The following is a 15,338-nucleotide window of genomic DNA, read 5'->3' as shown; positions in this document are numbered from 1 at the left end:
AAGCAGGATACATTGCCCCATAGAATAGTTGCTTCACAAATGACAGTGTGAATCTTACGAAAGAGTTTCTGTATCTGTTGTGACATGGCTGTGAGAAAGTTGCCAAGTACACATGCTGCATTCCCTTCCAAAATTAGAAGTTGGTCTTACTGGCTTTGCGCTGAGAGATCTTGGCTCAGAAATCCACTAGAGACAAAGCTGGAATGTGGGATGTGTAACACATGAATGGCTTCTTCTCAGGACCACCAATGGTATCCGATACACCCCAGCATCTCCATGAGTACGTGAAGCAGGAACTGAAGCATGGCAGGAATAGCTGGTTTGAAGTATGACATGAATCACCCTCTTACTGTTAGATCAGTGGCTGACTGGCTCCCATGGAATGAGTTTGGAATGGCATCTTGCTGGGTGAACTGAGTTCTCTGGCTTCTCACCCTAGAGCCTATCGGCTAAGCAAAGCTTAAGGCAGCTCAGTGAACTGCACATCATTGGCTGTTGGCTGCAGCTGCTTTGCAAAGTATTCTTCTAAAATTAGAGTGGATATTCCATTCCAGGTGTGGCAGCTTGTAAATATGTGCTTCTGGATTAGCACACAGTACAAAATACCTACTGCCACCATTCCCAAAGGACCAAGAATTCACCATTTGACCACTGGGTGTTTTCATAACCTTCATGTGAAATACTCTACAACAAGTCTTTGCTTGTCGGTATAATGGGCTACATGTTTCAAGCAATTCTGTGGAAGCACATTATTTGTTACTTTGAAAATGACACTCAGGCTTCATAATAATTTGTTTATACCAGCAAATTGATATGCTGGCCATCATAATCATTGTGATAGTTAAGTGGAGTAAAGACTGCATCACAGAGGCCGAATGCTAGTAAATAGACACTGCAGACACATCTTTTCCTAGTGTAAAATTAAAAGATTCTGCTCTATCTGTTTTTCCTTTACTGGGAAGAAAAACATATATGCTCTGTGATGGATCAGTTTCCATGGATACACAGTAGAAACAATGTCTGCCCGGCTATGATATGCTGAACTTCTATCTTTCCCGGTCTCTCTCTCTCTTGTATTCTGCAGATTATTATTTTTATGTCTCTAAAAATTATTCCTGTTACTGTTGGGAAATGTGAGAGTCCTAAGGACTGGAGCACAGTTTTGGAACAGCTTCTGCTCTCTTAGGACGCATGCATCATTTAAACAGTATACCTCCAAAGTGACCCAAAGCAGCTTTATTTTGGCAGTCTGTATGGGGCCAGTAGTGGATAACACCTGCAGAATAATCAAATTGGGAAACCAGAAACTGAGCAATGACCAATCCCATGCGCCTCCCCCACACATACGCCTCACAAAGAAAAGAAACAGGCTTAGTGTTCTTTGTAAAACAAGTAAAAGCGGTGTTGCTTACAATAATTGCACATGATCGAATGGAAGAGAGAGAGAGAGAGAGAGAGAGAGAGAGAGAGAAGTTAAAATGACAACAGGTTAGAATGATGCCTAGGAAGAGAGTGGGAATAGTCACTGGGTGTCCAGATGTCCACCTTTTCCAGGACCTGCCCTTCATTTCAACTTCGGTCCAGGAGGAATTTCAAAATGTCTTCCATTCCGAGCATGATTAAAAAGCATGAATTTCTATTTATCCTAGTGTTTTTAGCTTTTGTTTGGTCATGTCCTCCATTTGTCTTGAACATTCTCAGTTTTGCAGTGCCTTGTCCTCCTTTGTAGTGAAGACATTTGGTCACCCTGGAATAATCAAAGCAAATAAACAGGAAGTCAGCAAACATCAGACTAGCAATTCGTATAGGTGTACAAAAGCTACTAACTCTCACACTTACCTATGGCATTTCATAGGAAAGGTGTGGCAGGTACTGTCTTAATTTGCTGTCCCCAAGATGTGCCACATTTAAAGATCTCCAGCTTGCAGGGGAATAGCTGTACTGCCACCCACCAGTGCCAATGAGATATAAGCCACTTTGGATCCCATGCGAAAAGAAAAGCAGGATGTACGTTAAATAAATAAACATTAGAAGAATGCAGTATGGAGAGATAATTAACTATTTTCCTAATGGGTATATAGTACCATAGCACTGGCTATCATTCATTCAGTCCTCTTGTATCTCTTTTTTCTGTATTCTATTCAGCCCCACATAACTGGAAGATCATCTAGAAACACCCATTAATGCCATCTACAGAGGTGCATGTTTGCTTTTACACATTATCACTTGGAAGTTGTCCTTTACATTCAGACTCCTCTGTTACTAAAAGACATGCATGCTGATATAGAGTCACAGAGAGCCTTTGTGTATTCTTCACTACACTGTTATAGCAGTCTGAGGCCACTTAATATTTATGCCTCACCCTGTGGAATTGTAGGATTTGTAGATAGGTGGAGGACTTTGGGTTTTTCCCTAGTGCACATTTTTATAAATTAGAGTATGACCTCTCAAAACTATAAATCCTAGAAGCCATGACAACTGAAGTGATATTAAACTGTTTTAACTCGGTAGTGCAGAGCATCTGTATCTATCTGTGTCTAAAATATACAAATCTAATGTTACAGTCACAGGGACAAAATTTATTCGTTTGTGTTCACAGGGCAGAGTGGAGAAGATTGTCTTACTACTAGTTAGTACTATGGGGGAAAAGGAAATCAAAAGATACAAAAATAAGGAAGAGTGATGATGTTTTGAAAATAATCCCTTTTCTGCCACGTTATTTTAAAAAAATCACTCAATCTCTGTCAGTGTAGAGTCCATTTGGAACCTACAGATCGAAGTCATTTGTCATCAACCTTCTGCTCTTTGGTATTACTGACATATATTTATAAAAGAAATGGAGATGCTGTATACACAGACACACTGGAAAGATGTGTGGAAAACCAAAGATACATACCTTCCAACTATCCTGATCTGGCAGCGACAGCCCTGATTAATCCTCTGCTCTCTGACTTTTCCAGTTTTAAAATGTCCTAGTTTTACCTCTTTCTACTTTTCCATTTGCTCTCAGTTTATACCAATTGCTGCAAACTGCGTTCAAAATGCAAAAGCAGTTTGCTCACAGTTGACACAGCAAGGAGAAAGTAGAGGAAGGAGCAAAAGCTTGCCCTTCCCATTAGGCTCAGACAAAAGCAAACTGTTGCAGCCTCTCCTATGCATCTGAAGAAGTAGATTGTAGTATACGAAAGCTCATGCTGCCAACTTCTTTCTTTCACTTAGTCTCAAAGGTGCTACAAGATCTCTCTACATACTGATTCTACAGACTAACATGGCTGTATCTTTAAATTCAGCCTCTCCTAGCTTGTGCACCCTCCTCATTAATCCCCTTTGCCATCTTGACCACATTGTGATGTTGTTTGGCCACATTCGTCCCAGTTTTCATCTGTGAAATGCTGAAGAATAAAACGATGCATGTGGTCATACAGATTTGAGACTCTAACAACATCACTTTTGTTTTCCCTGCATAATGTTTTAAACATCTTTCCCTAATGAAGAAGCCAGTGAGCCTTGAAAAACTAGTGTAATGTTTTCTTCAACTTTCATTTGGCCTAAGGTATCACCCATGTGTATTTTGCATTTGGGGTTTTGTTTAATGGTCTTCACAACTACTCTTGCATATCTCTAGGCCAATTATTCTTTTTCATGCTGAGCTATGTTATCAGATTGTTGTGAGGATATAATGGAAAGGAGGAGAAGTATGTACACTGCCTTGAGCTCTTTGGAGGAAAGGATATAAATATACTTAATAATTAGAATAAATGAAGGAAAAGTAGAACTAAGAGAGTATCCTTGTAACTGAGAACGTACAGAGGCAGCCAAGTGTTCAGTCAAAGCATTCTAAGAGGTGATTCCATAACTTCATCTCTACAACCTGTTGTCAGAGTAGAGAACTACTGGGAGCAGAATCAAATTCCATGCATAAATCTTTACTTATCCCTTACAATAAATCTTTCATGATGATGCCTGGAGTGAGTGGCATTTGTTGAGGTTTAAAAGGCTCTGTAATGTTGGCACTCCGTGAAGGGACTGAGCATTGCTTTTCTGTTTGAAAATTCCGTCGACAGGGACAAACTCATTTCAATTGAGTTATACTTGGAGGATCATATACGTCAAGGGCACACTGTGGTGGGACAAAAGAAAAACATTTTTTGTGGTGAAGGAAAAAATACAGAATGACCCCCATATTCATGGGACCTGAACCCATGGTTTTACTTACCCATGTTTGAAAAAACAGGTTCTTTCTAGGCGTTTTATAAATTTCCCAACACAATTTTATGGTATGCTTCTGGCAGAAGTTGACCACAGGAATCAAGCAGGAGGACCTAGAAATGCCTAAAGAGGTGTTCCTGCTAAGAGCCGTCTAGGTTCCCAGTGCAGCTCTATGGTCAACATCCCCTGGAAGTCATTCATTTCAATTGGATTCATTATTACCCATAGTTTCACATTTCTACAATATGTCTCGGAACATATCTGTATGCATTGATCTCTAGGGATGGATTAATCTTGCAGTTTCAGTCCCATATACTCTATATACTCATGTATAAGTCTAAAAAAAAATTAGTTAAAAATTTTGACTCACAAAAACCTAAGTTGACTTATCCACAGGTCAATGTAAGTACTGTACTTTAACTTGTATTTGAAAAAGGAACTATCCCCTGGTGAAAGGCAATCTGTCCTGGAAGCACTGACCCACCTCTGTTCTATCATCCACCCAGGCTTTAGCGTGAGCACAAACAATTATGTGTGCTGGAATTTTGTATCTTCTTTGGCATCATTTTCCTTTGCTCCATCCTTTAAATCCTTTGTTTCATGCCCCTAGATTTTACCCTCAACTTATCCAGGGGTTATATCAAAATCGATAATTTTGGCCCCAAAATCTGGCCTCGACTTATACATGAGGTTGATCTATAGTCAAATATATACGGTAATTTTTATTGTATGCTTTGTCCTAGCCAGTTTATGAAGAATTTTTCAAATTTTGGCAAGTCCGTATAAACAAGTGAGGGCAAAATGCATCCTGCAGGCTGCATCCAACCCCCCCACCCAGGGTCAACAATTTCCAAACAAAAAATGCCCTCTCGAGTCCATGGGGGGAATTGTTTGCTCCCTGAATCAATTTAAGCCCAGGAGAGGCCTTAAAAGCGGGGATCATCACTTTATCATCACTCCCTTATGATAAAAAGGGCCTTCTGTTTGGTCTAAAATGGCCTAGGAGGCCCTAAAAACATGATTAAAATGGCCCCTAGAAGGCATTTGACGTCCCAAAAAATGAGCAATTGCATGTAGTGCAATGGGGGCTCACCCTCCAATGCTTCCTGGGGGACTAATGAAATCTCTCTAGACCTCCAATGTTGCCCCCTGCCTTATTACAAAAGTACAAAAGCCAAACAAAACTCTCACCCTTGTGTATTAATTCCCATTTTCCCAATGCTTTTGCAAAGGTGAAAATGTGGATAAGAGAGAACTTAATGTAATGGGCCATGTCTCCCAACTCCCTCTGCTGCTGTTCTCTTGAATTGCAAGTACCGATAATGGCTTTAGAATGCAACCTTCTATCATTCAGGGCGTATCACAGTTATCACACTTTGAGACAACCTGTATTGCAATTGCACCTTCTCTAGTACATTTCCCATTATAGCAGTTTGGCAGAGAATTCTAAGTGCTATAATTGGGATGCTTCCTGAAAGATAAAAAGGTTGCATTCTATGGAATCTTGGGAGCTGTAGTTTGGTGAGAGGATTCTCCGCCAAACTGCTATAATGGGAAATGTACTCAAAAATACTATGTCCCTCATCAAATATCAAGTCCCAGGATTTCATAGGAGCCATGGCAGTTAAAGTGGGATTAAACTGCCATAATTTTGCAGTGTGGATAGTAAGTGTTGCTGAGTTCAGCAGGCTGATTTCCCAATATCTCGAACAAACTGGACTTGAAACAAAAGGTTTGTTCGAGAATCCTAGCCACTCTCCTCCATTCAGCACTGACTTTTTGGTGATCTCCTTGCTTAAAAGCGTCAAGGGCATAGCAAGACCATTTTCATTGGGGGGCAGAGACAAAAATGGGAGGCAGAAGGGGGCAGGCATTGAGTGCTATAAAAGAGGTTTCGTTGCAGGGGAAATCATAGTTAATGGCCCCAAAAATCCCCAATTAATGCATTTTAATTACACATCATGTTATGATGCTTTTAAAAAAGCATATCAATTGCAATGTACATTTTTTTCACCTGCAAAATAGTTGGGTAAACTAAATGACAGTGATTGGGAAATAAATGAATCATTGTCCACGTTGCCCTACAATAATGATTCAAACTGTTAATAAAGTCCAATGTGCTGTGATTTCTCTGGAAAATTGAGCAATTGTTCACTTGGGATTGCTTCAAATACATTAATTTCAGAAGCCAGTATTGCTGCATTTTTCTTTTCTCTGAAGAAACACCAGATGCCTGTATGGTGTCAGCACATGGGTCAAAGCTGAGAATGAATTTCTGCACAAAGCTGTAGATGCGCCAGAAGTAGGTCTCGCTGCTTACAAAAATATATATACATAGAAAGGCTTCCTTGCATAAAGTTTTAGCAAGTGTCTAAAATGTTGTTGTTGGGCTTCTGCCAGTCTACCATATTCTTTTCTTTGAATGCCTAAAGTGTATGTCTAGTAATTTGGGGACTGAAGGAAAATTTTGGAAAGCAACATTCTTATTCAGGAGTCAATGCCATTTTTTGCCCCAGCTGTTGCTACACTCCTGCTATGCTGTGTGGGATTTCTGGGAGCTGAAGTCCAAAATCTCTTAAGGGCCAGTGGTTGATAACAACTGTAAATTACTGTCTGTGGCCAGCTAACTCTCCACAGATGCTGAAACTACCAGTTCCCTTTGCTAACTAGCTACATAGACAAATGCTTCCCCCTCCCCCCTTGGATCCATAATGGAAGAGATGCAGTTTCTGCTTCTGAATCCAGATCAGTGTCACTCTTGAATGCTGCATCCATATTGCAGCTTCTGACCTCTTAGGACGCATGCAGCATTTAAACAGCAAACCTCCAAAGTGACCTGTCACCCGAAGCAGCTTTATTTTGGCCTATCTGTATCGGCCCTAAATCTGATAAGAAAGATTGCTTCGGAAGGAGCACCTCTTTCTCTTGCCCATTCTTATTTCATTTAGCTCCAACAGTTTTTTTCCCCTCCTCAAGATCCCTGATTCTCCAGAGAGCTTGGTTTTAGCAACTATCAGCAATTTAGCAACTGTCAGCAGGCCAAATGCTGAGATTGACGAAACAGTTGTCCAGCATTTGTTGTGGTGTTCCAGCATATATACTGTTACTCCCTGGTTTCTAACATGGTCAGTCCCAAACTATGATAAAAGCATTTCTTTCCCATTTTTGTGTTTGTGTGTGTGTGTGTGTGTGTGTTTATAAGGCAGAAATTCCACAGTATTTTGTTGGATCAGCTTATTTTGGACCTTTAAATCTCCTTTGATCTACATTCCAACTATTTGTGCTTTGGTATTCTCCCCAAAGAAATATATTTGGCCTAATCAAGAATGCTTAAGTAGCTGCTCTATAATCCAGGATTTTAAGTTACTTTGAAGTAATTTAAATAACGTTGACATTTAAACAGCCCTCTGTCTATAAAATGGGGAGAATGAAAGTGAATGTAAAACTCTCCTTTGGAAAAAATGAAAACCACCTGTAGATAGCTTTATGAGCATTTGAGGTTGTTGTTTTTTCCCTCTTGGCAATGTAGAGGGTGATTTGTCAAGGTGTCTGAGGCCAGACAGAGGTTTATATAATAATAAATGAGAAGGGAGAAAAGATTTCTCATCTCATAATCCCAGAAGCTGGGATCTTGAAGTAGCTTGCCATAATGCTGAACACTTGAGACATCCAAATATTTTTCATGCAATGCATAATCAGCCTCTGGAATTGCTACTTGTCACAAGTTGAAGTGGCTATTTTATCTTTTCATAAGGTGAAATGATGGCCTCCAAGTGTGACTAACTTTAAGAGAGTGGGTGAGATAGACTCATGCAGGAGAAGACTATAAACACCCAGTAGTCATGGTGGCTATATATTATATCCAGTGCCAGAGACAGTACACCACTTAGTATCAGGCGCCCTTTCACATTACATAGTTATAATGTTGTTGTTTCTGACTTATGGTGACTCTAAGGAGAACCTTTCATTTTTCCTGGCAAGGTTTGTTCAGAGGAGGTTTGCCATTGCCTTCCCTTGAGGCTGTGAGCATGAGACTTGCACAAGGTCACCCAGTGGGTTTCATGGGCCGAGAGGGGAATAAAACCCTGGTTTCCAGAGTCATAGTTCAATACTCAAGCCATGATGGCTCTATTCCATTGTAACTGTCATAGCAACATCCTATGGAATCCTGGGATTTGCAGTTCAGAGATGGGAATTCAGAATTCTGAGACAGATAGCTCTGGTGCCTCATCAAATTACAAACTCCAGGATTCCATCGGATAAATGTGGAATCACAGTGCTATAACTGAATAGTGTGAAAAGGCCCCATATCATAAAGAAGATAGCAGAAGGGTGTGATCACACTCACACCAGCTGACAGGACTCCTCCCATAGGCTTCCTCTTGACCACTGTAAAATAGAATGGTAGAATGGTTTGATCGAAACCAGTAGGGTTCTTCATATGAAGTAGTGCTAGGTCATCAAGTTGAAATGGTTGCCCAAGTGGGAGGAGGAAGAGAGAATTAAAAAGTTTGCATCAGATGTGCAGTATAACTCCCTTCTTTACCTGCCTCATTCTCTCCTAACTGGTGGCCACTGAGATTTCGGTGGACTGGAGCAAAGGCATCACTAGGAGGTGTGGAGAGTGCAGACTGCACTGGGTGACTGCACTGGTCCTCAAACATCTACCTTTTGGAAGAAGAAATTGGCTCTGCCATTTGCCTGCATCCCTTTAAAATGCTGGAAAGTCTGAAGTCAAAGGCTTTCATGGCCAGCATCCATAGTTTTGTCCACTAAAACCTGGGACAAAATGTAGGACAAAATCTAGACCAAACTGTAGGACACCTGCAGGACAAATCTCAGCCCAAAATGTAGGACATTTAAGAAAAATGGAGGGCCTTAAATGTCCTACATTTTGGGCTGAGTTTTGTCCTGCAGTTGTCCTACAGTTTGGTCTAGATTTTGTCCTATATTTGGTCCCAGGTTTTAGTGGACAATTATGGCAATCCTTCGGGCTATGTGGCCATGTTCTAGAAGAGTTTCTTCCTGACGTTTCACCTGCATCTGTGGCAGCACTGTCATGGGCTTTTCTTGGCAAAGTTTGCCATTGCCTTCCTCCTGAGGCTGAGAGTATGTGACTTGCCCAAGGTCACCCAGTGGGTTTCACAACCGAGCTGGGAATTAAATCCTGGACTTTAGAGTCGTAGTCTAGCACTCAAACCACTATGCCAAGCTGATTCTTTCAGAACCACACTACTACTCAGGAAAAAATGTGGCAGCATTTGAAAGGCAATGAGTGACATTAAAAATCAGAGAATGGTGTAGCTAGAATCACTCAACATGACTGTATCTGGGTGATTCTGAAGTCTTTTTTCCACCATGAAGGAAATAACTTCCTTCATTTTTTATAGCACTTGCTATAAAAATAGTGTCCACTAGATGCCCCCCTACATTGTGTGAAAAGATAAGCTTTGATTCAGGAACTTGTGATAGAGCGTTCTTCCAGCATGGCTTCAAGAAGCATTGTTTATCCCAACATTTCTCCTTGATTATTCTGGTTATTGTTTCCTCTGTTGATTCCATCTTTTTAGTAATGATTGCTTGGAGTTACACTGGGCTCTTCCAAAAAAATTATCCTGATATATATATATAACTATTATTATTATTATTATTATTAACCTTTATTTATGAAGCGCTGTAAATTTACACAGTGCTGTACATGCAATCTTTTTAGTTAGACGGTTCCCTGCCCTTGGGCTTACAATCTAAAAAGACATGACACAGAAGGAGAAGGGAGTGGTGGAGGGAGAGGGTAAGAGGTCCAGCAGTTCCTCTCTACCACCGAAGCCTGGACCAAGGCAGATGGACTGGAGGGAGGGCTTGGCTTCAAAATGGAAGGTTAATCTTCATCCAGGGAAAATACATACTCTCAAGTAGGATAATACATATACAATACATAGCAATACAGGAAATGGTTCGATAAACAGGCAACAAAAGAACATCAGATAGTAAGCGACAATTATGCAATGCCTGGGAAGGCTTCTCTGAACAGGATGGTTTTCAACTCCGTTTTGAAGCTAGTTAAAGAAGTGATGGCTCTTGCTTGTGGGGGAAGAAGGTTCCAGGAGTAAGGGGCAGCAAGTGAAAAGGGGCGAATCCGGGATGGGGCAGAGGAAATCCTGGGCTGAGACAGGAGCCCTTAACTACCAGAACAGAGGGCCCTAGTTGGAAGGTGAGGAGAAATAAGGTCTGATAAATAAGGAGGGGCCAATCCATGGAGGGCTTTGAATGTCGACAGCAGGAGCTTGTACTGAATACAGAAAGGGAGAGGGAGCCAGTGAAGGGATGCCAACACAGGAGAGATGTGGTCAGAGCGGTGGGTGGAAGTGATAATGCGTGCAGCTGAATGCTGGACAGAGATTAAAGGACGGAGGTGCATAACTTCCATTTCACTGCTGCATTCATGCACTATAATTCTTTTTTTAAAAAACCTAAAAAGTGAAAGGAGCAAAGATTACTATTTGGTTTTGCTGTTTCTTGCACAGGTTCTTTTTACTCCGGAGGGACACCGCATAGTTTGACTGCTGCGGAGTTAAAACTGGCACTTCCAGACTGCCATTTGTTTTGCCCCTAAGTTACCAAACAGATACATTATGGTTAAGTGATTGGATATCGGTTGTAAAGCATATACATTTTGCACATAGTTCAGTACCAGGCATTTCCATTTTAAAAAATGAAAGAAAAGAATTGTATAGAGGATGGTACAACAGATCATGTGGCAATGATACAGAACTAAATAGAGAAACCGACATAATGTAAGGTAATTTACCTGTTACTCCCCCCTCTCTTCCAGCTACCTGAACAGAGTAATATAAATATGAATTGGAATGAGAAGCAGGTAAAATATTGTTCGTAGGAGATTGTATTTTCTCTAATCTTTATCCTTTTGTTTTACTAATAACTAAAGATGCTTCTTCAGTGGATGCTAATAATTAGAAAAAGGCACTTGCTCCATGTCTTATGTTTACTAGCTGGAGGTCCAGTGTATTCTAGTCAAGATGAGTTTGAGATCAGTGCTTCTCCATGTGGGCCTATATTTCTGCTGGCACACTGCAGAAATAAAACAGTTTGACACCACTTTAACTTCCATGATACAATGGTATGGAATTCTGGGATTTGTAATTTGGTGGGCACCAGAGTTCTCTTACAAGGAAGGCTAAATAGCTCACAAATCTACAAATTCCAGAATTCCATAGCATTGAGTCATGGCAGTTGGAGTGGTGTCAAACTACTTTATTTCTGCCCTGTGGCAGCAGCTGTAAAGAGAAGCAATTGGAATGCCCTCAGCAGAGAGACAGATGTTTCCATTTTCTTAGCTGGGTGGAGGCATAGTCCCCTTGTGTGCTGTATGTTTTATATAGGGTTTGATGCTGCTTTGAAATGGAGCATTGAATGTCTGAGCACTTCTCTATTTCTTTCCCCGGGCTCAATTTCAGCAAAAATCCCAAAAATGCAAGAAATCTCCAGTATTCTCGCCTCTGATGGAAACTGCTTCTGACAGAGGAAAGCACTATCATCACTGCTCTGTACTTAATCTTTAGGATTTACACTTGATAGACTTTGGAGCAAAAGCTATTTTTACAGTGGGACCTTTCTATTAGTGCAGTAGAAATGGCAGATATTAGTTTAGTGTGGATTGTAATACAAACCTATCTAATTCACACCAATTAAATCAAAAAGCAGTTATTCTGTACTTTAGCATTTGCATTCCTCTGAATTTTGTGGTAGAGATTTTTAATTTTAAAAAATGCGCACACAAATAAACAGTGTAGGTGAAATTGAACACTTTTTGTTAGGGAGAATAATGTTCAAAAATACACCCTATTAGTTAAAATCAGCCTCAGTTCAGTTGTTAGTCTCAACTAGAATAGGATTTTATCATATGGGGGAAAACTGGGGGTTTAAACAGGCATTTTCCAGAGACAGTTATGCAATCGCAGCTAAGATTTTCACACAAACCGTGATTAGAGAGGACTTATCCCGGGAATAACCAGGAGTGCTCCAGCCGCAAATCATTCATGGGATTTCCCCATCAATGATTTGTTGCTGGAACATTTCTAGTTATTCCTGGGATATGTCTTCTCTAATCGCGATGTCATGTGAAAATCTTATCCACAATCGTGCAACTGTCACTGGAAAATGTTTGTTTAAACCCCCGATTTCCCCCCATGTGATAAAGTCTTATGCTAGTTGAGACTAAAGTCGATAGATTCAATGGAACATGTGTAAATTCCTAGTTGACACTAACAACTAGGTATAGTTCACTAGTAACAAATACGTGCCTTAGGCAAAAATGCATTCAAAAAAAATGCATATGTAGGAAGGAATATGTGTGAAAATGTTTATAAATTTTCAGAGATTTTTTAAAAAAATCAAATCATATGAATATGATATAAAGCAAACTTTAGATATTAAAAATGAAAAAGTGTCCATCCCTGTACTGCATGACATTTCCTTTGCATTATCTGTTCATTTACTCTCCTGGCCTGATATTCCCACATGCACTGCTTTTACAACTGATAGTGCCATTTAAAGGATAATCCCAAAGTCTGTGTAAAGCATTTAGGAAATCAAGAAACACATGGATGCTCCTGAGTGCTTAAAAAGTTTATTAATGTGACAAAATAACATTTTTAGCAGAATTTATAATGTTCAAAACAAAACTTTTTTTATGGGAAGCCACAAACAGAGTGGCAGCCTAACTTTGTGTGAGCCTAACTTTATGTGTGCCGTGTTTCCAAGGAGAAAAGAATTAGAACATGGCCATCTGTCTATTTAGTGGTAACCAACTCGGGGTTATTCAGATTGTGTAAATAATTTCGGTAGAACGTGATTTCACATGAATTCTGAATGCATTCGATTAAGGGTTTTTTTTTTGGTAGGGGGGCTGCCAAAATCCTGACAAAACTCGGGATAATAGTTCTCAGGGTTTGTTTTTGAGTTTTCCTGAAAGATTTGCATTGTCAGCTGTGTTAATAACTGATATGGCTAAGACTCTGCATGACTTTAACGTGTTTCAAATACATCTGCATCATCAACTCCATCTTTCTTCACAGTGCTGACACATGTGGGCAACAGAACTCACAGAGATATGGTTCTGATTAAAAAAAATCCACTTTCATAGATTCAGCATTCACCAATTTGATTACTTGCATTTTATTTTATTTTATGATATTGGCCATTTTTAATAAATGCATAATGCATAAATCAGAGAGACTGTGGTGGCCATTTTTAATAGGGGCAAGATCCTATTAAAAATGGCCAGTGCAGTCTCTCTGCAGAGCTTATTTGTTATGCCTTTATTTAAATTGGCTGCTGCAGCTCTATTTCCACCAAAAGTAGGTCATAGAATGACAATGGAGGACCTAGAGATACAGAAGTGTTCTCAGGTAAGAAAAATAGCATTCATGATTTTGATTTTGATTTCATCCCTTTACTCTCTGGGCTAGATCCCTCCTTTTTAAGGGGGTCCTCCATCCAGTGTGCAAAGAGGAGAAGCAAATAGTGGGTTCACAGGTACTTACTGTATATTTAAGTGCCTCCCAAAAATATGTTTTTATTAAATGTAAATAATAAATGGGTGTGGATAATTTCACTGACACTAGAACATTAATGACAATCTGGCAGCTTTAATACACAAGGAATATTTAATTAAAAATGTAATATAATAATATTTTACTTAATACATTTTTAGGCTCATAATAAGTAATAAACCCATATTGCTTTTTTTACAAGCAGTATGTAAAAAGTAATGTGTTACCTTTCAAAGTAATATTTTACAATGCTGCCTATATGTTCCTTAAGAATTTCATTTGAATACCAACTTGTACCACCACTTATATATTATGGTCTGCCAAGTGCTCACAAACCACCTGGGACCTTTACACACTATACAACTATAGTGTTATATTTCATTATAACTGCTGTGGTTCCATCACTGTGGAATTCTCAAATTTGTAGTTTAGGGGTAGTTAATTACACTTATCTGCCAGAGAACTCTTCTAGTGCCTCACCAAACTACCAAGCCCATGGTTCCATAGGATGGAACCATGGCAGTTAAAGTGGAATATATAGGTTATACCATACCCTCTTATATCTCATAGCTGAAAATTAGAATACACGTGGTGAAGCAACCTCAGGGTGTGGTCAAGATAGCAAAAGTTATTAATCAGAGAGGACACAAAAATTAGGAAAGGCTGCACCAGTTTCTTTTTGCCTGAGCCTACTGGGAAGGGCAAGATTCTGCCCACCCCTCTATTCCCAGCTCAGTTAATTGTGTGCAAATCATTTTTGCACTTTGAACTCAGCGTGCAGCCGCTGAAGTAAGCTGAGGCCAAAGGGGCTTCTTTGCCTTGCTTCCGCCTTATCTGCACAAGCAGAGGGGGTCAAAAATACAGTTGGCCCTTCACATTTTGACTTTTGTGGATTTGATTATTCACAGATTTGATTAATATGTTTTCTCTATGAATCTCTACTTTCTCCAACATGACTCTGCCAGACATTGACGCTGGAGGAATTAGAGATTCATAGAGAAAATACTTCTCTAGGCATTTGTAGGTTCTCCAGCATGAATCTGTGGTCAACCTCTGGCAGATGTTGACCATAGAGTTGTGCTGGAGCACCTAAAGATCCTCAAAGAAATGTTATTTCAAGTAAATAATAATAATCATTTTTTTAATTTGGATTTTTCCACTTTCACGGGGGCCCTGTTCCCCAAACCCCAGCAATTGTGGAGGGCCTGCTGTATTGTTGTATTCATTGATGGGTTGGAAATCACATAGAGTCTATGGTTTGCATGAGGTTCATATACAGCCTCACTCCACCCCACCACTTGAAACAAGGTTGAGAATCATGCAGCCCTCCAGATGCTGCTGGTCTGTAACTCCCAGTATTTCTCTGTTGCCTGTGGCTGTTGGGACTCGCGGTCCAACAGCTTCTCAAGGCCTGCATGATTACCACCCTTACCTTAAATATATCTTGTGATGTTTCTGGTGTCTGGGAATAACTGGGAGTTCTGTTTCATGATTTGGCCATCAACTCTTTGAACTGAAATCCCTTTCAAGGTCTATGCCAATTTGTCTGGGCTGCAG

General features: G+C 40.0%; 1 protein-coding gene across 4 annotated transcripts in view; it reads left to right on the top strand.

Moving 5' to 3' along the window:
* PALM2AKAP2 (PALM2 and AKAP2 fusion) overlaps nucleotides 1-15,338 on the top strand; it is a 320,690-nt gene that overhangs the window by 94,640 nt on the left and 210,712 nt on the right. The window lies entirely within an intron of this gene.

This window comes from Sceloporus occidentalis, unplaced genomic scaffold (genome assembly GCF_023333645.1).
Source record: "Sceloporus occidentalis isolate IW3139 unplaced genomic scaffold, rSceOcc1.0.p SCAF_1, whole genome shotgun sequence".
In the NCBI taxonomy this organism is placed as follows: Eukaryota; Metazoa; Chordata; class Lepidosauria; order Squamata; family Phrynosomatidae; genus Sceloporus; species Sceloporus occidentalis.
This window is presented reverse-complemented; position numbering and strand designations above follow the sequence as displayed.